The 26195-nt window shown below is 33.7% G+C and overlaps 1 protein-coding gene across 1 annotated transcript in view; it reads left to right on the forward strand.

Moving 5' to 3' along the window:
- The window catches only part of LOC118187356 (uncharacterized), a 103804-nt gene that overhangs the window by 32843 nt on the left and 44766 nt on the right, over positions 1 to 26195 (forward strand).

Consider the following 26195-nt stretch of genomic DNA (forward strand, 5'->3'; position numbering starts at 1 on the left):
TTGCAATTAATCTGTAAGTACAGTGTGTCTTGAAATACATTCGTAAATAAAATTTAAAAGCTGCATTACGTTTCACCATTAATCAGAGTCTGTATAGAACGTGCTTTAAATCGTGGGGGTGGTTCTGAAGTGTAACCTTGTATAATGAATTTTTAAGCTTCTCTAACAAAGTTTTCCCTGATTTGAGAGAAGACAGCTCGTGAATATGCATTCGCACCTGTAACGCGTTTTTTTATTAATATATAACCTAGGCAAATCTCCACCCATTTTTCTATCTTCATTAATCTGGGTCTGGTCTCTTGAAATAACGCGAAACGATTTCTTAAAAGGCGCCAGACCCTATTACATGCATCTCATCAAACTCGGACGCAATGAAAAAAAAATTCTTTATTATTTTTCTTACTCCCTATCTTATAAGAGTCCCTCCCCCTTATGTATTCGATGCGGTCGGAGCTTGACAGCAGGGGGTGCTATAAACTTGCCTAGCAGGGATTTATCCGAAGGGACTCTACAATGTATTTTTTCATAATGTATTTTTCCAAAAGATTTTTTTTTTCTTCCTCCTTTGCGCCTGCCCTTTTCCAACTGGCGCCTCTGCATGTCATAAATCTCTCTCTCTGCCTTGACAGGCGTGCTGTGAGAGTTGGGAGGGGGATGTGAAAATCGGGGAGCGCATTTGTTGAGGTGTATATTTTTTTGGTAGTGGTATTTTGGTTGCATGGTGGTGGCCTGTGAAAGGTGTTAGAAAATTTGTTTGAGTCTCCTGATAGTCCGTATTTCCATGTTTTTAGAGGTATATTATTATTTTGAGTTGGTTTTTAATAAATAGTTTGAGTGTGGTATAAATGTTCACCACATCATAAATTTATTTAGATTTAATAATTCTTTCAGAAAAGTAAATGTGAATAAAATCCATAATAAAAGTAAGACAGTTCTCCTCTTCCTGCGCCATAAAATGTCCATCTGAATGCTGCAATCTTATACTGGAGCTAACGTTTAAAAAAAAAAAATATTTCCTACCTGGCAGTAAACATTTACTTAGTTTTAATTCAAAGTTTTTATTCAGTTACTTGGCCTATTTAAATAAGGCCTTAATAAAAGTGAGGGTTCATCTTAATCCTGAGGCCATTTTATACTTAGGGCAAAATAATTTGTGTCTGTTTCTCTGAATTAATTTAAAAAAAACATAGACTTAAAAAATATATATATATGTAGTTTATACAAATCTTTTTAAAATATCTGTTTAGTTGTTTAACATAATTTGCAAATTATTTAAAAGAGTGAGGGTTATTAATGAATTTAAGCTGTGAACTGTGAATCACATTTTTGTTCAAATTTCATTTTGCTAGGGACATCAGTTGATGATATATTTAGAATATAAATACTATTTAAATGTAGCTGTAGAATTTAATACAACTAAATACACAGTTTTATTACTTTATTATACCAGGGATGTGACTATTACGTGAGGGCAGCTATTACACGAGTAAACAAGGTAATATTCAAAAGAAGCTTTTAAAAGGGATCTAATTCAGAAAATTTTTTCTTGAATATTTTTTTGAATTTTGAGCATATAGTATGGAATTTCCTGTATTCAACTTATTAAAGGGTAATGAACATTTTATTTCTTGCAGTTTTTGCTCTATAGAAACCATATAAAAAGTTAAATTTATGTTTGCAGAAACAACTCTCATGGCTAAAACTGTTTCATAAAATTCACTCGCCTGCTTTTAAGAAATTCTGTAGTCGAAAGCATATGTTTAAGATTGGTTTTTAATAAAATAAAGCATTGTTCCCCCTCTGAAATGTTTTATAGTGGTTTGAAGATGATTGTTTCAATGTTCTCAGCAGTAAAAGATGCATTTGCACGTCTAAAATTCTCTGGTTTTTGCTCATTAATAGAAAACTCTGGAAAGACGGTCAAGAGTGATCGTATGGTGAATTAATGTTTTAGTGGCATTGTATAAAATTTTATTTTTGGTCAAAAACCAAAATAATAGTCTTCTGTTTGATTTTAGGTTTTTAGTCAGTGTGGGATTAAAACTATTAATGTGGGAGAGGGGAATCATCATTTGAAACTAAGTTAAAATCGAAACGCGAAACTAATTCATTCCAATTGGTTGTTTGTAAACCGAAATAATTGGTGGGATAGGAATTCCAAATTTTTATGGTTAATAAAATTTGAATTTTTATGGCAAAGAAATTAAAAAGTTTTAGTAGTGAATCTTTAAAGAGTTCTCAGTGAATTTTAGCCTTGAAGAAATAAAGCAGACAAATCAAGATGGGTGAAAGGAAAAAACAGATAACATATTGTGATAGGTTGTTATATGAACTTGTCAATTTTTTATGACTTGTTTTACATAATTAGCATTTCATCTGAAAACGGCATTTTGAAGCTTGTTTTGAGAGTAAAAACAAATTACCTAGGGGGGAATGGAGTGGTTGACTGAGGAAGGAAATTCTACTTTATTAAACACATTTATGTCTTTTGCATATCTTACATTATGATTCATTGTGTATAACTTTTAAATGTGGGTGTCTGTGTGTGTGATGGAAGCTTTTGTATATGTCTACATAATATGTTCATTTAGTGAGTATTTAGGAATACATCGTGCAATAATAAATGGAAATTATTTTGAGTCTGTGGTCTTTTTTTTTTATTAAATTATTTTCATGAAACATTTTGCTGACCACTATCTAAACTGCATATGTAAATTACACAAAAATGAAATTCGAAATGGCATTTTAAATCCATTTTTCAATAAAATACTTATTTCCTTAAGATTAAGATGGCATTTTAAATCCATTTTTCAATAAAATACTTATTTCCTTAAGATTAAAGGCTCAAAATATATATGATGCACTTTTAACGAGAACACTGTGTGCGAGCAAGAAGTTTCCAAAAATCATATTTTTATGTGAGGGGTATAATATTTTCAAAGTAATACTAGTCATTAGGTCAAGCTGATTCTTAATGAATTGTTTACCTTAACCTTTTTCAGAATTCTTGTTGTCATTCCCATACATATTTTCATGACAATTTATACATTCTTGTCTGGGTGCATTTGCTGCATGGCGTAAATATTTTTGTGTCCCTGACCGGGAGCAGTTGCATTTTCCAGAAGTTCGTGATCTTGCTTTGGAATTATTGGTGGAGAGGGGATGCTGGAGAAAGAAGTAAAAGGTGGGTTGGGGTGTGAAAAGCGCGGCGGGGAGGCTCTGACCTTGACAGTTTGTTATACCCTCCCTTCTACAAGATCGAGTGATGTGTGGAGGTCGGCGATGTCATGTGGTTCCGTTCTTCGCAATCGCCTGCGCTCACTCACTGTGCAGAGAAAATGAAAAATTTCTATCCCCCCTTCCTCCATCAGTTCTTGTTTTTGTGCTTTTCATGTTATTTTGCACCATTGTTTGGAATTTAATGGCTCTAAACGGAAAGAAGCAAGAATATTTAAATTAATAGTATATGTTATAGCAATTTATGTGGTTCCTCTCCTTTCAACGCATGCTTTGATGTTGCGTAAAGTTTAAATATTCGTTTTGAAACTTCTGTTATATTTCTTCATTTTCTGGCATTTTTCATCATTTTATGGCATCTTCATGCTTAGGATAAAAATAGTATGTACGTAGGTATAGGTAAAATGAAAAATTTTTCTTAAACTTTTGTAAAATCCGTATCCCATTTCCTTCAAGCTGTGATTAGCATTCTCATTAGTAGGCAGATTGTAAGTTAGTTTATTACCTAGGGATATATTAAAGATTTATAAAAAATGCCTTTTCAGTTTTTATGTATTTGAATTCAAAACTCAACCTTTTTTTATAACTTTTTATAAATTATCATGCTGTAAATACAAGCAAGATATATTGTAAATTTTTCTTAAGAAAATCCTTAAATTTAATACTCATTAAAATTACAAAGAAATTAATACATAAAGCTGATTTTAAGTTAAAGCTGATTAAGCAGTTAAGTTTTAAGCTGATTAAAAGAAATTTACATGATTGAATCTCTAAAATTATCCTGTGGCTGGATTCAATTGTTTCCTTTTTATTCATGGTTGGCATACATTTTTATTTAATCTAACCCAAGTCAAATCTATGCTACAACATCTCGTTCTTAAAGAACGCTTTACATTCGATAAACTTGAAGTAGATATTTTTTTAAAGTAGCAGCATGTCGCTACAGTGAAGCCAAAGAGAGCAAACAAAAAGAGAATTAACAGAGGAGATTGTGCAGCAGACTTTTTATACCAAGGCATGATTACATTAAACAAATCACATTACTATGTTTTCACAAAGCGAATTAAATTTCAGAAACATAACACATAAATATTTGGATGCTGGGGTAAAATTTTATTGCATTGCAGTGTTACCCAAAACTCTGTCATCAACTATTGAATTTATTAAAGCAGTAAAACTTTGGTTCATGAATGTAATATGTTCCGGAAAGCCATTTGGCATCTGAAATGTTTAACTGAATAGAATAGAAGTTGTTAATGTAAATTGGATTAATCCAGTTTTCGACCATAGATGATTGCTTATTTAAATTATCACTGCAGTTATTAAAATATCGCTGCAGAACAAGTTTAAACTTATTTCCGTTATTCTTGATGTCAACATTTTAAAAATGGAATTTGTTGTTCTATAGTTAGTTAAAAATCAGGCCTTGAAAACTTCCCAGTTAAATGAAGGCTTTATTTTAACATTAAATTTGGTCACGAAGTTGATGGGTTTAGTTCAATGAATTCTCGGCGTTTATTTTTATGCTACAGAAATTGTTACTCAAAATTATGAGACATTAAAAATTATAAGAAAATAATGTAAACATAAGAACATGAGAAATTAATAATTTAAACCAAAAATTACTGTAAGGCAAGGTAATAGTCTCATGCGTTGTAAGGAGTTAGTTAATTTACTCTCATAAATCTTCCGAATTTGAACGAGAAACAATTTTGACCGAGAAACAATTTTGACCGTCACATTCGTGTTTAGGGAATCGAAGGCAGTAAAAGTTATGTGTTTCTTTTGCGAAAATCATTTGGCTGTTATGAAAGTAATTTAGAAAAACAAATCTGAAGACATTTTCGAATAGCAGAAATTTCCAAATCGCATCTATTTTCGGTTGTATGCAGAGTAATAATGGATATTAAAGGTTAGGGAACTAATATGAAATGATGACTGTCCACCCACCTGTGCCGGCAGCACTCAAAGCAAGACTAATCACTTTCTGCTTTTTTTTTTTTTAATTGAAACTCCTGCGCGCCAGTTTTCTTTTTAGCCAGACTAGAGACAGGAGGAGAGACAGCCATGCATGGAGTGGTTAATGGGCGCCGCAACCCCAGAACTAATAACATCAACAGCCGATAGGAATGCTTGAGAAAACAAGACTAAGGTTTCGTTTGATTTTCAAGTGGACCTGGTAAATGTTCGCAGCGTTTTGAGAGGACTCAGAACAAGCATATTGTGCGCGGCTCTTTCAAACGGGTATATGCCAGAGATCGTTAGCAAAAACAGCAACAGCGTCGCCAAAGAACATTCCATTCCGGATATGATTTCGGCTAGTTTTAAATTGACTTCTTCTTGAAAGACTTTTAACTAAAATTAAGTTCTGGAACACTAATACATAAGTGTATGTTTAATATGTTTAGTTATTCTAAGTGGGAAAAAATTTAAATTATTTTTCGAGCACTATTTATTATCGAATTGGTGAAGAACAACAATTAGAATAATGATATTAAACTCATCGTATAGCAGTGCTGATAATATTTAATTTTACCTGATAATCTCTGCTTTGTTCCTGAGATCCGACTGACTGTAGCAACATCCATTAAAAAAAAAAAAAAAAAAAAAAGAGAGAAACAGAAGAGAAAGGTTTCAGATTTTAACTGTCACCCTAAAGTCTTTGTTAAGTTTCTTTACGCTATCCCTGAGCTCGCAGTATAGCAGTCTGCCGTTAGTTGCTGTATAAGATATTTCTCCCAGTTTCCTAGCGTGCCTTCGTGGTGTAGTGGTTCTGCACGCTGGGACGGTATTCCGTGGTTCGATTCCCGGCGAAGGCGATTGCTAATTTTTCATCTCTTCTACTTCCAAAAATTACCTAATGTGTCTACAGCTGGAAAGCAGCAACTCATATTGCAGCGAGCAGCCTGTGCTTTCCCAAGATAAGCGTCTAAATGGGATTGATTATGCATAAAAAATACGGTCTCCAGTGATAGTGAGCTTATTATTTTAAAAGTGTTGCATTAGGTGCAAAATTTAAGCTTTGTAAAAAACCATAGCTTTTAAAAGCTATCGCAAAATTAAAATAAATGCTACATGCATATTAAATAAAATAAAATTTAGTGTAGTGGCCGCGTTTTCACAACTGTATGACGTTGGAATTCGTAAGCAGATATTGAGCTATTGTTTGAGAAATATATATTCGTACTTAGATGTTATGGTATTTATCATCGGAAGCAATAATTTGCATTTGATTAAAAGCGATAAATGAATTTTTTGTATGAGTTGCACATTTTTAAGAAAAGGAAATAACTTTTCTTAACCCAGTTCTTGAAATTCTGATTTCTTACATGCAGTTTCAGAGCTGTAAGTTGCGAAATAATTCTTTTGCTTAATTTCTTAATCATTCTGCCTTGAATTGAGGAAATCTTGACTATGGAGACAGCGGTTTTTATTATGGAACAGATTTTTGATAAAAGTATTAAAAGTTTACTGAACTTTGCTTGTAGATTTTAATATTTGCGGCAGATCTCATATTTTCTGTCCGAAATACTATTTATCACGTTCATTCTAATGTTTAACTCAATTTCAATTTCAGTTTTTTTTTTTTTTTTTCCCATGAAGCAAGTGTTCCATTTGCTATGATAATTTATAGTGCAGATGCTTATATAACAGCGATTTGTGATTATATTTTGTATATTAGTAAATTGATCAAGTCTTTTTACATAACTTCTCTTATAAAAAAGACCGACATGTCAGTTATTAACTTTTAAAACAAAAACTAATTATTTTGGTAAGGGTATTCGCGGAAGGAGCGGAGTCATAGTGCCTTGGTGATCCGGAATGTTAGTATAGAAACTTTTAAATAAGTAACTCCGAAACGTCCGTAAACTTTTTTTTTTTTTTTTTTTTTTTATTCGACAACATTTTTTGTGTTGACAGCATTCTTAAATGAAATGCCTCGAGGATTTCCTTAATGGTAAATTATTATTTATGCGTTTTCGTAAGTTGACTAGCTGACCGATAAGAATGTGAAGTGATTTATAGTAATTATAATGTAATTTCTCGAATGCAGCATCCTTTGTGAACAGAGTATCGAAAAAAAGATGACGTGTCTATTGTGCTTTATCGTTAATCAGTCTTAGTTTTTATACCGAAATAAATGAAAAATCTTAAGTTTTGACTAAAGGAACGGGAAAAGTTAATCTTGACGTGTGCAGAAGTTTGCTCAGTGACTAATGACATACCAACTAGTGGTCCCGGAGATGATTTAATGCAGTTTTTGCAATTTTTGAATACCTCTTTGATTTCTGTGGGCAACCAAAGAAGATCATATTTAAATTTACTAATTATATGGTGATATCTTTTAAACTTTCTTGTTTATTTTTCAGTAAAAATTGTTAAACTGCCTCAAATACTTTTTATAATAAAGCTGTTTAAAATGAGGTTCATGATTTCAGTGACCCTATATTTACGTAGCGTAATAAATTCAAAAGTTATGATGAATGTATCTTTAAAAAACTCGATCTGATTGCGCGAGAAGTTGTTATTATATGTAAAAGCCTTGATATTTATAACTGAAAATCTGAATTTATCTTCCTCAGTACAAATTTACAAATTGTCAGAGGAATAGCATAATCGATCGTCCTGCATCAAAAATGAGGATGAATAATGTTAAAGTGAAAGATGGGTTCCTCAATAAAAACACCTACAAGCTGGAGATTGGCCGGAGGACAAAGGCTGAAAATTTTTTTATTCACATGTTAATGCTACCTGTTGCAAATTTCGAACTTATCTGAGGAACCCATGCAGAGTCAACCTTGGTGGGCGAATTACAGAAAAGAAATAAATGATAAAAAAGTATATAAATCATTTCAGCTTTTCTTCCTCCTAGTTATAGTTACAAAAGAGTATTTAAGTTTTCCGGCAGGAGGGAAGTAGCCAAAAAGAACAATTTTGCTCGAAAGTGTACCGAGGGATCATCTTTTCTTTGACTAAACATTTCTACCTGACAGCAAATGTGTATCACCGATTATCATGTCTTTCGAAATAAGCATACTTATTTAGGGCTGGAGTGTTTTCGCAGATTGGTCGTGATAAGATGTGCTCCTTTAGTAAAACTGCAGTATGAACCGATTGATACGCCGAAAAGTACACTGCGCAAAAAAAGAGGCTATCTCTCGTTCTACTGGGCCAATTGACGAAATTCAAATTGCGTTTTCCATGTGTCGAAAGCGCGACTTAGGATATATATTAGATTTATATGTGCAGATTTATAGTAGAAATTCATAGCTTAAAAAAAGTGAGCAGCAATCTTTTTTCCCTCTTTATAATTGTATTGTAATTAAAAGTTAATTGTTGAACATACTCTATATAAGAACTTTTATTTTGGTTGTTCTTATTTTGTTCGCTTCTCCGAAAATACGTAAATGTAAAGACGTAATGTAAATGTAAAGACGAGAGGACTGGAATAAAAGGCTTTCTCTTGATCACACGTTACCTAGAATTATGTGTTGTTTTATGTTGCTAAAGTGAAAGGCTTTAATTACGGCCGCCATGTTCTCATCCATAGTCAAGCATGTCGCTACTACGACCTTGGGGGGGGGAAGGGAAATCAAGAGTTCGCAGTAGTTGCAACAACGCCCTTGAATTAATCCGATGGGGGATGTCATTGTCGTATGTGTAGCGATAAATAAATTAGAGAATAAAAAACAAAAGAAAAAAAAAACGGCGGTAATAAAAACGAGGTGTGGTCTTTCTAAACTAGCCTCGATTCTTCAACCTTTCAACCGATGATGTAGCGATTAGAAAGGGGTGACACGAAGGGTAGGAACATTCCTTTGCTAGGCAGAATGCACTTATCTTGATTTATCTTTTTTTCATTGTCTTTCTTATTGATCCTGACAGTCTCCCGATTTAGTGTGTTAATGTCTGTTACGTATGTAAAAAAGCTTCATTTGTTATTCATGCCGTCGTCTTTTATTGGCGGTCATTCGATAAGTCTGTTTCTAATGATGCTTTGTAGGACGGGTTGTATGGAAATGATCTATTTTGCTCATAATTTGAGGTTCAGTGTTGTGTAAGTATGATGTACTATTTTTTTTTTTTTTTTCGCTGGCTTCTGTTTCCAGGGGTGTACTCATTCTCCTTTATGTGCATCTGTTTGAAGTAGCTACTGATTTCTGAACGCAGTCAAGCCATTTGAAGGGCAGTGTGTATGGTAAAGAAACAGTGAAATTTAAAATTTAGGAAAAATTAATTCTTAATCTGACATCAAAAAATATACTTCTAGAGAAATGAATTGTCATTTTATGTACGTTTATTTACTTATGACAGAAACTTTCACCTTTTAAAAAATATGCATTTGGAAAAATCTCTCGTTTTTGCGTCAACAATGTATTTTTCCTTATAGAAATTGTTGATTATTGTAATTATAGCTAGTAGAACGCAATTGTAGAGGAATGTATTAAACCGCCATTCTATGTAGTTTAGTCACTTATGTATGTTTTGACGAAATCTTCCACTTTTAAAGGGTATGAATTTGGGGACATCAATAGTGATGAATGAGTGGTACGGTAGCGGCATTGTTGGATTCACGTGAGCTGAAGCTATTCGACCGTCACGAGTTATTGCCTTTTATTTTCCTCGAATCATTCCCTCGGAAACCTGGCAAAGATCCCCTTATTGTTCGCCGTCAAAGGTTATTTACCAAATTCCACGCCGCCAGGTGTCCTTCCGCATTGTCCTGCTGTGTGAAAAGCGCCCAGTGTCGCTCCTTCTTTAGCAAATTTACTCGGAAATCTCCTCACCCAGATGATGTATAGATATTTGGCATCAATAAAGGGAACCTCTCCTTCTTTACAATACATCTAGCGACTGTGACTTTACAGGTCTCCCGTTTTGGAGAAATTCCCGAATACTTTAGTTGCACTTTACCACATTCGTCGTTTTGTTCTTGCATTTCTCAAACCTGTATTTAAGGAGTCGCTTCATGTTAATTATCTTAACAAATATGGTAAAATTAGTATAGAGGCTAAGTGATTAAGTGCCCGAATGGACAAGACTGGTGAACACTCTTCCCGTATTCAAATCTTGGCGAATTGCTGGTTGCATTGGTGTGTTTTATTGGCTCTCGCACAACTTGAAAACGAAGTAGTATCTACTCGTATTTAGTCTGCTACCACACATCCATTGTTTCGGAAGAACAGTTTTTTTTTTTTTTTTAACCTGCTTTACCATTGAGAAAGACGCTCGATTTTTTTCCCTTTCCTTTTACAAAAAAAATTAAAAGTTCGTTTTCAACTATCAATCAGCTAACAGCCTCGAATCCCCCATCATCAGCCATCATTTGTAATGTACAACTAATTTCGTCGTTACATAGTAACCTAAAAGTGATCCATAGTGATTGGCTGTTTTATATCATGTGACAAAACAGAAAAGTTATACTAAAGAGTTGTTCTTCCGAAATATTTTGAATATGTAATACCGCCTTTTAGAAAATCCACCGCAAAGGCATGACAGCTTGTACACAGCTGTCGTGTGCTTTCCCATATTCAACTTAACAAGAGGAGCTTTAATATAAAATACTTATAAACTTGTTCGTAATTATCTTTGGTAGTGGGCTACGTCTGGTTATTTCCTGTGCAGATTTGCTTACAGAATTGAATATACCGAAGTAGAGGATATTGTCTGCCTAGAGTATGGAATATTTTCATGGATGATTACTTACATTACACGTTGTATGGAAGATTACTTACATTACACGTTGAGAAAACCACGGAAACGCTCACGTTCATATGCAGGCAGACGTTTAGTGATTGTGACTTTTTAATTTTCAAAATTTCGGAAATACATTTTTTACTTTCTTGTACGAAGTAAAGGAAGTATTGGAATCACGAAAAATTCCGGGTACCATATTTCAACGAAAATATCCATTTTGACCGCTGTCGAAGGCAATTTAACTATGTTTTTTTGTGACATCTCTAAGGACAGACAGAATAAAGGATTCTTACCCCCCCCCAACCAAATTATGAAACTGATTTAAAATAAAAGATTTTTTTCGTAGAGTCTGTACGTACGTATGTATTTATTTCGCATAACTTAAAAACGAGTAGCCTCAGGATGTTGTGCTGTGCGAGCTGAAGGTTGACAAAAGTTAATTTTTGACATCTAAGAAAAAAATTAGTTATATATCTGATGATGTTTTTTCTCATTCCAGTATTCGTAAGTTCTATTAAAAAATTTTTTTTTTAACTTGGAACTTGTTAAGAATGTTGTTTTTCGCAGTTTAGTCCAAAGAAGATTCTATAAGGGAGGGGAGGGGAAAAAAAAAAGCTCTGTTAGCTTCTTTAAAGGTACAAAAATTTTCCCTTTTTGGCCCCCGAATCTGTTAACCTAGAAAACGCTTCATCCTCGAAGTGTACGGGGGGTCTCCGTGTTGGCGCCAATGAAGAATTATTCTCCTGTGGATTATTCTCCTGTGGCCTTGCTGTACAGCGGCTTCTTTTGAAGTGGTGCTAAATAGTTTAGTAGAAAGTGGCATTTTCCGACACCTTCATTCGAACTTGATCTGCCTGGTCTTTCACACCTCGCTGAAAACTGCCCATATTTTTATTGTTGGTGACAGAAAAGATATCTTATCCGCCTTTCGACTTTCTTTTGTAGCCTGAACATAAGCTATTGTGGTGCCGGAATTGCTTTAGATTTTTAGAACTTTTCTAGTAATGGCGTTGCTGCAAGTATTGTGTGAATATTATTCTTTTTATATACCATTTTAGGTAGGTTATGGAGGTTTCCTTTTTAAAGGTTCACTGATTTCATGTGGGTAGAAAAGAGAGAAAAATGAGAAAACATGATATGACTGACGCCTCTTTGACCCGTTGTCGTGTCCTTGGTAAAAATGCGATCTTTTTTTTTTTTTTTTTGTGTGTGTGTGTGTAAAAGTAGAATTATCTTACTACTAAATCAGTTTTGAAGAATTTCGTGAACATTTACGCGGTGAAATTAAAATAAGGGTAGCATTTTAGGTAGTTCCAGAAATGAAGTAATTCGTGTCTTTCCCTGCTGAAATCCCACTGATGGCCGAGTGGTTTAAACCGCTGAATACTGATAGTTCGACCTGGTTGGGTTCGATATCAGGTGGACGGGTTTACCAGCGAGCGAGCGGTAAAAGTCGCTGAACATTGGTGGTTCGTTCCGGACTTTGAATTCCAGCGGAGGGGCTGGCTGTATGGATATTTTCACGGTTTTTCCCATGTCTAACGTGTATGCGATCCAGTTTTCCTTAGAAAGACCTTCACGAAAGCATTCCTTGTCCTAGGTAGATAATCTTTTGAGTTCTTTTCCGTAATCAAATAAACCAATGAACCCAGGTTAATAAGCTGGCTGCAGAGTTATTTTTATGGTTTCCCCAATGTATATATGAATACAAGCCAGTTTATCTCAGAAAATCCTCCACGAAGGCGGCATCCCTTCGCCAGCTTCAATTAAGCTAACCTAACCTTACCTTTTCCTGGTGATGCCGAATGAGGAAATGCATTTTTTTGTTGGAACAGCGGTGCTGCAAAATGACTTTATTTAGTACGTATACGTTGTCATACCGGAAAAAGAAAAGGTAATACATAAGCGTTATACCCTCGTTCATAGACACAAAACACTAGATTCTCCATTTTGTCGATGTTATCTTCAACTCACCCTCATATATTCTAGGGTATTGATTTCGGCAGATTTAAGAAAACCGCGTTTACAGAAGGAGTTCTTCATTGTTATATCCAATTTTTCCATATAATATTACGTTATACTGACCACGATCCACGTCATTGCAGTCAGTAAAAGATGCTTCTAACACGTGTAATACGTACTGATTGGTGGTGCTCCCCCCATCTTTGACCACAGCCGCGTCGAATTTTGTGCTGAGCATGTTACGGAAGCGTAAGATTTTCTGTGCAACTTAGTATTGTACCAACTTTCTTAAATTCGGAAAGAGCAGAATTTAATTATGATGTCTTTATCGCCATATGAATGCGCAAATTATCTCGATTTTCGTTCACATTTTTGCTGATGCCAGGGTTATTGTTTTGGGTTTTGAGGGAATCGAACTCGTTTTTTTATGCCACCAAGAACCTTCTTGGGTGTAATTTTTTGTTGTGCATTACTGTCGTGCACTTTCCCTAATGTTCTGTTTTATATTGTATTGGATTTAATCTGTGTAATTTCAATCGTCTAATGGGAAACAAGCACCAAATTCTATTAGTAGAATTAAACTATTAGTTTGTTGCTCACATTTAACTCAGTTGCACGAACGTTGCCCTTAGATTTAAATCTAAACATTTAACAAATTATTTACAAAGGATACCTGGGTATTCATCACTTTCTGATTTGAACATTGGAGCATTAGGTCCGTACCTCGCATTCTTCTTTGTCATAAGCTAGTTATTTTTTATTTTGAATTGATTTTAAACTCATTTTTTTCTTATTTATGTTTTTTCATTAAATAAATCTCAGAACTTTTCTTTCCGAATTTTGAGTGAGTTATTAGTTTTATTGGCTACATAATTTAAATTGGAGGTTGGAACTCACATATGAACTAATCCATATCATTAGGAAGTATACGCTGATGTCTTATTGTCAGGTGTAATGACTGTTGTATTGTCAGGTGTCGGCTGCAGCTGCGCAAACAGACCGCAAACACCTTTTTATGTTTTTACGCATAGCTCTAAGGTCGCATGCACACTATTTGACGCAAATCTGACCTAACACGCTATGGTCACGTATTACGTGCTTTTAGCTAGTTTTCATAGGGCGGTTTGTATATTATATTGCAGCCTCTATTTACCGAGTCGCTTTTTAGGCGACTGTGTCAATACATCTAGGAGAAAAAAGATTTCTCTCTAAAGGTTAAATACTTTCTTAAAATCATTTGATTTACTTTATTGAGTCATACTTCTTGAAAAATCTTATCGTTTCTCAGTCATATGTTCTCAGTTTGTGATTCTTATGAAAACAGATATTGAACTCATAATATTTCGCAAAGAAGCAGAATTTTCAACATACGTGATTTTACATAGTCAAATTTTTCTTTAACTACATTATAAACAAAACGGATTAATATTTTTTTCAGTAAATAAATTAGCGAAGCCAGCGGTATTTGTTGTGGGACTGAAAGATTTCTGCATTTTGTGGTAACATGATGATAAAAGAATTACCTCTTAGTTACCAATCTGTATATATTCATAAAGATTATGAGTTCGGTATATTGTAAATGAAATGTGTTTTATACATATGTTAATTAGCTTTAGTATGGAAATATAAAGATTTAAATTATTGAGTGCTTTGTTTCTTTTAAAATATCGTAGTTTTTCAGGTTTCATTTCGAGTTGTGGTGTTTAAATTAGAAAATGTGCTTAATTAAGGTGATTAAATTAGGATAACATTCAGTTTACATTTCACGCTGTGGAAATACTTGCCGAAGCGCGTGAATAATTAGCGCACGGTAGCGTAATGCAACATAGCAATCCAAAAAATAAAATATGATACAGCTAAAAATGTATCGCTATGAATTAATTTTAACACTTTTTAATGGAATACTGCAGCTTTTACTAGAAAAATTAAAAAAGTCCAAGCCAAAATATTATAGGATAAATACTTTAAGTAATATTGTTAATGTAGCTTAGAAAATAGATCGTGCTTACTTTTGTCCGGACTCGAATATGAAATCATGAGATAGTTGGACCGACGTTGCTGTACATTATACTGCACGAGCGCAAATGATGAATACCGTCCTTTAAAATTTTTTTGAATTCATTGAATAATCAAGTTTTTCATTTAGTCAAATACTTATGCAAATTTAATTTTGTTATTACAGGAAGAACAACTCGCTAGAATATTCACACTCAACTGTTATTTCTTGCACGGTATTAGAATATTAGAAATGTCTTTTAAAGTTGTTAGTGACTCTGACTGCGTACCGAAAGGCCCGCGTTCGAATCCAAGAGAATTATCTGACTCTTCATAAGGAGAAAACGGTGGCCGCCTATTAGGAATTTCTCAACAATTCCTAATAGGCAGTTCCTAATAGGCAAAGCCCAACTGGGCTAATATAAGCATAAACAATTAGCATTTAAGCATTTAAGCCTATTAGGTGGCTCCGTAATAAAAAGGATCACTGCTCCTATCCTTAGTAGTGGCCAAAGCCTTAAAATGACTAGCCTTAAAAAGTAATAATAATCAAACTATGAACTACGGCATTGCGGTCAGTAAAAGATGCTTCTAACATCGTATAATAGGCACAAACGTTTGGTTCTTGGCGCAGAACAGCTCTTTGATTTTGTTTAACCTTGCAACCTCAGGCATGATTAGTTGTCAGTATTGTCATTTCGCGAAACATTTTGACTGATTCAGTTTGAAATTTTCAGAGATTAAAAACAATAAATGCATTTCTTAACAAATAAGATCTTTGATTTTAATATTATAATAGATGTAAATTCAAATTCATGTAATTAGTAACATGGTCAACTAATAATTGATTGTTTGAAGCGTCAGTGTAATTAATAAAAGATACTTCTAAAGCATTTATTACGCTTTTTGTACCGGATTGTTTTCAGAATTCACATATATTGTTACGCGCGTAATGAATTGAATGCACACAGAACCGATGATAGCTTGATAAAATTTATTTTTCCAAGAGGAACAGTGTACAGTTCTGGAATTTTTCACAAAAGGACGCAGATAGTTTTTCTCAGTATGGCAGAGCATAGCCAGTAGTTACCACTTCAAACTACTAAGAAGTTAAACACAGCTCGCACGAAGATCTCTCAGCACTCAAAACTAAGAACTATCGGAATCGGTAACGCTCTTTCCGGTTTTATATAGTTTGAATCGAACGCCGAGAAATTTCCGATTTCTCGAAGTTGCTGGAAGGCATGCTTGTGGGATCGTATACAGTTACAGTTAAGGGGACTCGGCACCTTTTGAATGATTTTTATTTATTTATTTATTTTTATTTAAGAACCTTCATTTACTTTTCATGAATAATATTAAGTGGTTTTATGAGACAAAATGGTTTTAAGCTGAAAGAAAAAATTTTGGCTAATCTTTGGAATATGGTAACAGGTAGTTTGGCGACATTTTGGTAAGGCGATAAAGGTTACTAGCTAGGACTTTAGCAGTGTTACATGGATAAAGTCAAGAGTGTGCACAATGCCATTTTTGTGCAATTCTTGGATGATTTTTTAAGTGAAAATAGGTCGACGTGTACATGGATACCGTGTATGTGCAATTCATAAAAACGCGGCAAGCAGTGGGCGATTCTACACTTTGTCCCAATTTCGCAACTTCGTCATGATTAAGCACTTTTGTTCCATAAAAGTTCTAGCATAAGCGTAATTAGGCTAGCAGATTGTTGGAAAAAAATGTTGAGGTAAAAAAGGAGGGGGGGGGGAAACCTTTATTTCGTGAAAACAAAATGGCGTCCAAAAAAAACTAGCAGGTTGCTGTAGCAGGGTTGGTCGCCAAATTTTCGCCAAAAAATCGCCAAGTTACCATAATCCGGAGATTAACCAAAATTTTTGCTATTAATTTTTGTTTAATTTTAATTTAAAAAAATTCAACAATTAAAAATTCATTCTTCTACAATTTTCAATATTTTTGCTTCAAAATTTTTATTGCATTTAAAATAGTGTTCTTAATAACTTTATGGATCAATTTTGCAATTAATAAATTAGTTTCTTAGAAAAAAAAATAAAAAGCACAATTTTATATAAAAACTTCAAAAAAAAATTATGATTTCAGTGACATTTTCACTTCCAATAATTTTTCTTTTCACTATTTTTCAAAACCCATGCTTGATTCTATTTAGTATATAATTTTAAATAAGCAGTAAAATTATTAAATAAATTGGTCCATATCTGAACAAGTTTTAGGATTTTAAGTAAAAGGATATATTGAAAGATTGCAAACTGTGAAAATGCAGTTTAAAGAATGTAAACTGTCTGAATGGTCATTAAATCATTTGATTATTCAGACAGTTCATATGAATCACTATTAACACGTCGATATAATCATATGAACTGTCTGAATGGTCATTAAATTATTTCAGATTTCTTAAAAAATTTATTACTGAATTTCACTACATATATATATATATATATAATAAAACTTAGTACTTCTCAATTAACATGAATATAAATTACAAGCTTTTGTTTAAAACCTTATCTGGTAGAAATATTGCAAAAGAATCAAAATGCAAGTAGAATTTTTTTTACCTGTTTTTTAAAACATGCTCAAAACAATTCAATGCATGATTTAATTGTAATATATTTTCTAAAACGCTTATAATCATTATTAATAATATTAATTTGTCATTTTATTCATTTTTTTAAAAAGCAAAATTTGAAAATTTAAGAGACAAAAAACATTTTATTTAAAAGCTCTCAGCAGCTTATGTGATTTCTTCTCTTATTTTAGCCATTTGTTCTCGTATATAAATTGCATTTTAAATTAATTTATGTGCATTTTAATTAATAAAGAGTTTAATGTTTGTTGCAGCACTATTTCAATAATTCTACAGTCAGAAACATGATTACTTTCATTGCAGTACCTCTTTCTGTTCGTGTCTAATCACAGATAATTTCAATTTTTGAATAAGTATAGCAAAGTTGACATAATACACAGAAAATTATTTGCTGAGCTCAGTATAAATATATAAACTTGCCAGTTTAAAGGTGAAAAGTTTTTTTCCCTACTTTAATTTGCATTTAAATAAATCAGTATATACACATAAAAGAGTTTTTTTTATAGTTGGAGTCATATTTAATTACACTCCTTCTCATTTACACTGATATTTAGTAAGTTACTAAAAAAAAATTAAGAAGTAAAAAGAAAAAAATAAAACAAACAAACAACCCCCCCCAAAAAAAATCCACTTAAGGGGTGTGGTATTTAAAGGGGTGTCAACATTTTTAAAAACCTTTTTATGGCATAGATCATTTCAAATTTTCTCTTCAGTGTATTAAGGGTATTAAGGTACTTTTCCAGCAAAAAACTGAATAATCGGTAATTTCATTGATTTTGGGGTATCGAATCCCCATAATGCATTGGGATCAGACTAATGGGGATCGAACCGAAGTGTAGCGTCATTTTGTGATTTCTCTCCAATTTGGCGACAAAAATTAGTCTCCTAAGCCATCGCCAGCTTACGAACCATCGCGAAGCTGTAGTCTCTTGAGACCTTTCTTGTTAAGATGTTCATGTTACACAAGATATACTACAATTTTACATATAATTTCACTAAAATTATTTACATGTATACAAAATTTGTGAAAATATATTGAGTTTGATAAATTTCACACACTGCGATTATTATTTATCGATATATTGTACGAGTGAATTTATTGAAATATTTTTACCGCTAAGAACGCTTATGTAATATTTATTATCCTGCCTTGTCTTATTATCTGTGCTATGTATCTCGCGTAGCTTAGTGTTTACAATATGTGCAAGGTTGCTTCCCGCCGTTATCTTCTGAATTTCCATTCCCGTCATAACATAATTAAGTTCGTGGAAGACTTTTCTTCCGCCTTTGGAATGACAGACTTGCAAATTGTTGATTGTTTCAGCTAACTAGGAAAAATATAGAAATGTAAAAGGTGATTTAAAAAAAAAAAATAAATAAATAAAATGTTCGAATGCTTTGAAGCGATTGTGGTAATTCCCGAACAGAATATTTGAAAGTTGGTTTCAAAAACTCAATTTAAAAGCGAGTACTACTCAAGCTAAGACATAGATAACTATTTATCTTTTTTCCCGCCGCTCAAGGGTGTTAGCATTTTATTGTCGCACCATTGTATTCGCTGAATCGCTTCAACTGCCACCCGTTTTCAGCCATTGCGAACCACTTGTGTTTCTGTTAAAAGTTTAACACGTCGATATAATCATATGATTTTTAAAAGTTTAAAAATATTTAAAACTATGTAAAAGTATAAAAATAGTAGTTTTTTCGGAAAAGTTTAAAAAACTATCTAAAAGTATAAAAATCATACGATTAAAAAAAGAATTTGATCTCTATACTGATTTCAGCTTAACACCTGAAATAGTTATAAGCTTACCAAGTAGGCCTAATAATTTAAGAATAAGTGTCTCAAGTCATTAAAGTTGTAGAGCATTTATCTTCTATCTCCCCCCCCCCTAAAAAAAGGAAAAATTAGAAAAGGTATTAATTGAAGCAGTAGTAGTAGAATAGCAAAACATATTCTGCTTTTCAAATGATAATGTGTTGGAATACTTTCTCAAAACTTTTAGCTTTGATTTAATTTATGACATATATGAAATTGGCTTCTGTTTAAACTATTTCGTAATTTTTTATGCAGAAAAAATTTGCACCTTGCCGTGTGAAGTTCTGAAATTTTTTAAGTATCATTAAGTGTTGCATCATTTAGTGAAGTAATGGCTTTCTTCCTTCGCAATAAATTACCTCTTCGTGGTGGCGGAAAACGTAAAGTGCGTTTCCGAATGTAGTAATGAAGTGCGTACTTGCCGTCGGCTCTGTGTGTAATTCATTTCATGTTTATTGTTGGGTCTTCCGTTCTCACCAATTAGCCGAGCTTTGCACATGAAGGTCTGGAAAAGTTCTGTTGCGGCTGAGTCGCTGGGAAAGTTTCAAGTCGTGTTTATTTACATTATTTAATTATGTTCTGCATAATTTACAGTGTAGTAGGAATTTTTTTTTTTTTTTTTTTTTTTTTTTTTTTTTTAAACCTTCAATGTGAGTTGGGTTTAATAATGGTGATAGCTCCCGCCGAATAGTTATTTTGTTGGGTTTTCCAAAATGTGAAATGCTGTAAGATCCTGATTATCTGCATTCCTGAGCAAATTAACGAATCTTTGTCGTTAGAGACGTTTTCAGAGAAATGCTGTATATTCTTTATTTGCATTAGAAATATGTTCTTTATTTGCACTTTATGTCTGAGATAATGTGAATAGTTGTTCCTGCCGAAGTTTGAGAATATTGCTGCTTCCAATTAATTTTTAAAACAAAAGTTTTAAAAATTCATTTGTCGATGGCATGTTACGTATCTTTTCATTTTTACTTCCATGTACGAACTAAAGGAAATATTGTAATCGCGAAACATTTCGGGTATCATATTTCAACGGAAATACCCATTTTGACAGTTTTCAAATCCATTTGGACGATTTTTTTTTTCTTTTTTCATGATGTCTGTACGTACGGACAGAATAAAAACCACTTTTTTCCAGTACGGATTATGAAATGGATTTAGAAGAGATTTTTTTCGTACATTTTTTGCTTTGAAAGTGATTGAATTATGTTGCTCTTGTGCTTCGGTTAAGTATTCAATGTTGTTAGTTTATATGCATGCAGTAGTTGTAGAATTATCAACAATTGTAGAGGTGCGATTGGAGCTAAGTCCGACGAGACAGCTTTTGTTGGTAGCATAGTTAGTTAGTTTGTGCATTAATTCCAGTATTTTTTACCCTGTAGGGGAAGTTAATAAAAATGTTGTCTTTTCAACCGCCGGCCTAATTGCTTGTTCTTCTGTAGGGACTTTAATTTTAATTGCAAAAACTGATTTTTTAACTGTATTAAGTGTTTTAGGTTTTATTTTGTATTTGATAATTTTAATGAATTTTATGTAAGCCTTGTCCGAAGTGATAAATGAATTGATGGAATGAGAAATATGTCTCTAATGAAATTCGAGGAACTGAGTATAAATGAAGTACAACAAAAAATGTGTATAATTTAATAGACCGTATAAGGAAGTCGTGGTGTCCACATCAGATTTTAAACTAGTTTTCATCCCTCACATGATTTAACATTGTCATAGAAACAAAGAAACTGACCCGTTCATTTGTATTTTTGTGGTGTGTTATTTATTTTTCGGAAAATACAAACAGTTGTTTTCAAGAATTAAAGTTATATAGAAAAGTAGTAAGTTCCCTTTGTTAATTTGTTTGTCTGATAATGCGCGGTGTAGAAAATGAGCTTGGAGTTGCACCTTAACTATCATAAGGTTGAGTTGTTGTGTATATAATTTTCTCTTATTTGTTACCTAATATGTTCAGTATGGAGTTCACATTTTGCTTGACAATGCTTTGACTTTTAAAAACGTTATTGGATGAGTTTATCGTATTTTTCCGGTACGTGTTAAACAAAATCGAACTTTTTGAATTACTTAGTGGCAACATCACGAATAAAGAACTAAACAAAACCTGCTTTGAATTGCATTTGTATTCCTTCTGCGAATTTCATTTTATGTATACGAACCCGAATGTCGTGTCCTGTCGTGAAGCAAGAGAGTGGGGGTGTGAGGAAAATGTGATATGCAAATAAAACTTATGATCTTTCTCCGTAGTTGGCATTTGACTTGGATAATTTTTGATCTGCGCGGTGGGAGAATTCCAAGGACTTTATTGACGAAGTCACGTTAATGCTGGGTTGTTTGATCCGCCTTCAGATTTCTAGTCATATTTCGCCCAGCGTGACGTATCGTATTCTGTTAGTATATAAAAATATGCAAATCTTTTCGAATAAAATTTGTTTGCCTTCGTATTATTTACGTGCAACGCCGTGCCCGTCCAGGGAGTCGACAGGAATTTTGCATTCTTTATCATTCTTAATTCTGCCCACACTATGTGAGGCATTAAAGGAAAAGCACTTGCTCACGATAATCGCCTGGACGACAATGCCACGCCAAACGTTATGTGCACGTGCTTCGGGTTTCTTGTCACCCAGGTGTTACTGTAAGCCCTGTCGCTGAGCTCGCATAACAAATGTCTTCTCCCACACTTTTTGCAGGTGGGCGAATTATACTTTGTTTCTTTAGTTCTTGTTCCGGTTTATAAGCGATATATAGAGTTAGGAGGTTCGGGCTTCGCCATTTTTCTTTCGTTATTCCTCCCTTCACTTCACTTCGTCCCACGCTCGCTGCCCTTTTGTCTGGTTAATGTCGTTTGGCGTTTACGACCGAAAGCACTCTTGCCTTTCGACCCACGCGCTTTCTCGGGGAAGGTGTTCTTTTCAACACCTGTTGGACAATTGATGGAGTTTTTGATTAATGACAGCTACGATTTTAGAGTTGTGGTGGTGAGACCATGCTGTTATTGTAGTTCAACAGATGAGTAAATGGTCCATATATTAAAAAATGTGTATAATTCTTTCAAAAATTATAGACGCAGAATCGTTAATAATGAATAATAAAGACTAAATTACCATGTTGCCTCGAATAAAATTTAACCCAGTTTATATTTTGAAGACGTTTCTACGTGACTGAAAGTTAGTTTGTAAGACAGTATAATATATATATAATATAATATTAATTATAATCATAATATACATATTTTCGTTTGTTGGAAGATTTTCTGGAAGCAAGAAAATTAAGTGGTTTAAATACCAATTCTTGAAGCGAATATAAATAAAGCTATATAAATGTGTTTGTTTTATGTTGAGGAATAAGGTATGAATTGACGTATTTTCTAAATGTTAAATTGGACAAATAAGTTGGATGCGATTTCTAAAATGGGGGGGGGGGAATCATATGAATGGCGTTATAAGTATAAACGGAAAAGGAAAAAGTTATATGTTCGAATCATTCATTGTATGATTTATTTTGTGTATGCGTATGGGATAAAAGTGAGTAAGTACATTTTAACTACTTAGAATTTATAAAAATATTGTAAATACTTATGAATTTGGCAGAAAAGGGACCAGTTTTACATACCTATTCTTAGAATGTAGGAGTGTTTGTGATGGGATTGTTAGGTGCAAGTTTGTAAGACAAATGTGCAGTAAGACTTTGTGATTCCTTGGAAGTGCCTAAAAGGATTTACCGATTCTCTGGTGTATAAGCCGCACCTTTTGTGTCGAAAAATGCAGATGAAAATCTGAGATGCGGCTTATACACGCGGTTGATTATGTTTACTATACATATATTACAACACGCATCTATCACGCCAGAATACGGCATTTCTCGTTTTTTCAAATATTTACTAAAATTATATAAATTATTTAAATCGCTGAAAATAGCTCGATCTTATCTTTACTAATTACTCAATTAATTGTTTGATATTTTCACTGACAGAAAATGCGAACAAATTATGTAAATGAATAATTTCAAGAAATATTAAAAAGTCCCTCCTTCCCCCAAAAAACGTATTTTTATGTTATCTAAATCAGTTTCTTTTCAATCCCAGATGAAGCAGTGAATTAGTTTTCTCCAGAAACACCCAAACTTTATCCAAAAGCACTTTTTTTAAAAACTGCTATATTTTTTTTTTTTTTTTTTTTTTTTTTGTTTATTGTGATGTGTTGTGCTTTATTTGACTTGTCCGACCTAATCAGAACAAGATCACAAAATTTATTGAGGCGGGGATCGCCAGATTGTGTCTGTCGTTGCGTCGTTGAGAACCATATAGTTGACAGGTCGCGAACTGTGCCGAGTTGTACCCTAATTTTGATGGAGAGTGCTCCAGGGGACGTTCAAGGGTCTGATGTTCTTCCCCTATCACCAAACCACATGAGAGTGCTTTCGGCTTATGATATATATTAATTGCTTCTATGCTGCACCAAACACTATACACCTAAAGGGTGTCCCAAAATTAACGCAAGATTTGAATTTGGCTTCATTTTTGAATTAAGTTGTTGGCAACCCTGAAAAAAGAACAGTTGTAAAGCCGAGAGTTTAGGGTTAGTGAAAATGGAGCGCTATACGATACAACAACATGTCTTCATTATTGAACAATATTTTAAAAATAATGAAAGTTTGGCGGCCGCAGTTCGAAAATTTTATACAAAATATGGTAAAAATAGTGTTTTAACCTCTTCAACTGTGAAAAGATTAATTGAAAAATTCGTGGGGACTGGATCAGTTGGAGACGCTAAACATATCGGTCGTCCCAAAACAAGCCGTTCAAATGTCAATATTGAAGCAGTGCGTGAGAGTTGGTGAAAACCCAGGAGCATCAATTCGGCGTCGTGGACAAGGATTGCAAATTTCAAGAAGCTCTCTACAGCATAAACTCACAAAAGATCTGTGTCTTCATGCTTACAAAATTCAATTAACCCAACTGAAGCCTAATGACCATGACGAGCAAAATAATCCTAAGCGATGAAGCACATTTTCACCTCGATGGCCTTGTTAATCGCCAAAATTGCCGTGTTTGGGGTCACGTGTGATTAGGGAAAAAGAAATTCACCCACAATGTGTCACTGTTTGGTGCGGATTTTGAGCAGGAGGCGTCATCGGACCATACTTTTTTGAGAATGAGGCTGGTCAAGCAGCAACTGTTAATGGTGCTTGATATCGCGACATGATAACACAGTTCTTTCTGCCGAAATTGCATGAAAATGATGTGGCCAATGTGTGGTTTCAACAAGACTGTGCCCATGCCATACAGCCAATGAAACAATTCAATTACTGCATGAGACATTTCCTGATCGTGTAATCTCTCGTTTCGGTGATCAGAATTGGCCCTCTAGATCATTTGATTTAACACCATTAGTGGCCCACCGGCGGCAGAGCGGTAAAGTCGCTGAACACTGGTAGTTCGGTCCTTGGTTTGAATCCCGTGACCGGGCTGGCTGCATGGGTGTTTCCGTGGTTTTCCCCATGTGTAACGTGTATACGAGCCAGTTTCCCATAGGAAGTCCTCCACGAAGGCATTCCTCCCCTTAAGCAGATAGCCCTAGTGTGCTTTGCTATAATTAAATAACCTAACCTAACACCATTAGATTTCTTCTTATGGGGTTATTTGAAGTCAAAGGTCTATGTCAACAATCCCACAACCACACTGCATTACAAGAGGAAATTAAATGCTGCATCAACGAAATTCAACCACAATTATGCAGAAAGGTCATGAAAATTTTCGACGAAAGGGTGCGTATGTGCCAGCAAAGCCGTGGAGGCCATTTGCCCGATGTGTTATTCCATAAATAACCCTATCCTATGTACGTTATTATTCACTTAAAAAATAAATATCTAAAGATTAAAACTCTCTTTTATATTGAATTAAAATCTTGCGTTAATTTTGGGACACCCTTTATAAACATTAGTTTCTTCGGCAGGATTCGTACCCTAGGACCACCGACACGGCTGCCAATATCGCTAACCTCTCTGCCGATTAGAGCGGCTTTTACAATGACCTTGTTCGCTTAATCAGTTTGCATTCAGTTAAATTTGAGGCATCTTTTTTCATCTTTAATTAACAGTGTAATATAGTACATTATTTAATATCTGCATTGGTAATTTGTAATGAAGATATGATATTTATGAAAAAAAATCAGCAAAGGCCGTTTTTTAACATATTTAGTAAGTCGCTGAAAAAATTATTTAATAAATTAATTATAAATTTAACTGTGCATAGTATATTAATATCAACAAGCTATTTATCCGGATTTATTTTGTGACTATGGAGTTCTTTTATATTATTTTTGCATTTTATTTTAGAAGAGAAAAAAGTGAAGAATTTAATATATATATCTGCCCCCTTTCTGACGGTTAGGGAAGAAATGGCTTTCAGCAGCTGCTGAAGTAATTATTGCCCTTTTCGGCTCAACGATAGTTTTATCATGCTCGTATTATTTTTCCTTCTAGGAAAACTTGTCCTCCTATCCTGCTTTTCTTAGTAATTTTTATTTGTTTTTCAACTGCAGCAGACTGCGTGTCTCGCGCACATGCTGGCCGTTTATTCTTCTCTTTTAAATATCGTTATTGTTCATTTATTTATTTGTGAACTAAAATGAGGAGCCTCTGTATTTATTTGCCAGCTTGGCGGTGTGGAACCGGAAATGTTGTAAGAATGGATTATCTGTCTGCTTCGTGGCAACAGCAAAAAAGCAGAAGAAAAAAACAATCTCATTTGGCATTGTGTTTTTATGGTTTCTGAATGAATAGAATAGATAAAATTACGATTTCTGCATTTTGTAATCATGCCAAATGTGTAGGCGAATTTTTAATTCAAATAACGTAGTT

This window comes from Stegodyphus dumicola, chromosome 8 (genome assembly GCF_044657685.1).
Source record: "Stegodyphus dumicola isolate Sdum_Otavi_A_Nest chromosome 8, ASM4465768v1".
In the NCBI taxonomy this organism is placed as follows: domain Eukaryota; kingdom Metazoa; phylum Arthropoda; class Arachnida; order Araneae; family Eresidae; genus Stegodyphus; species Stegodyphus dumicola.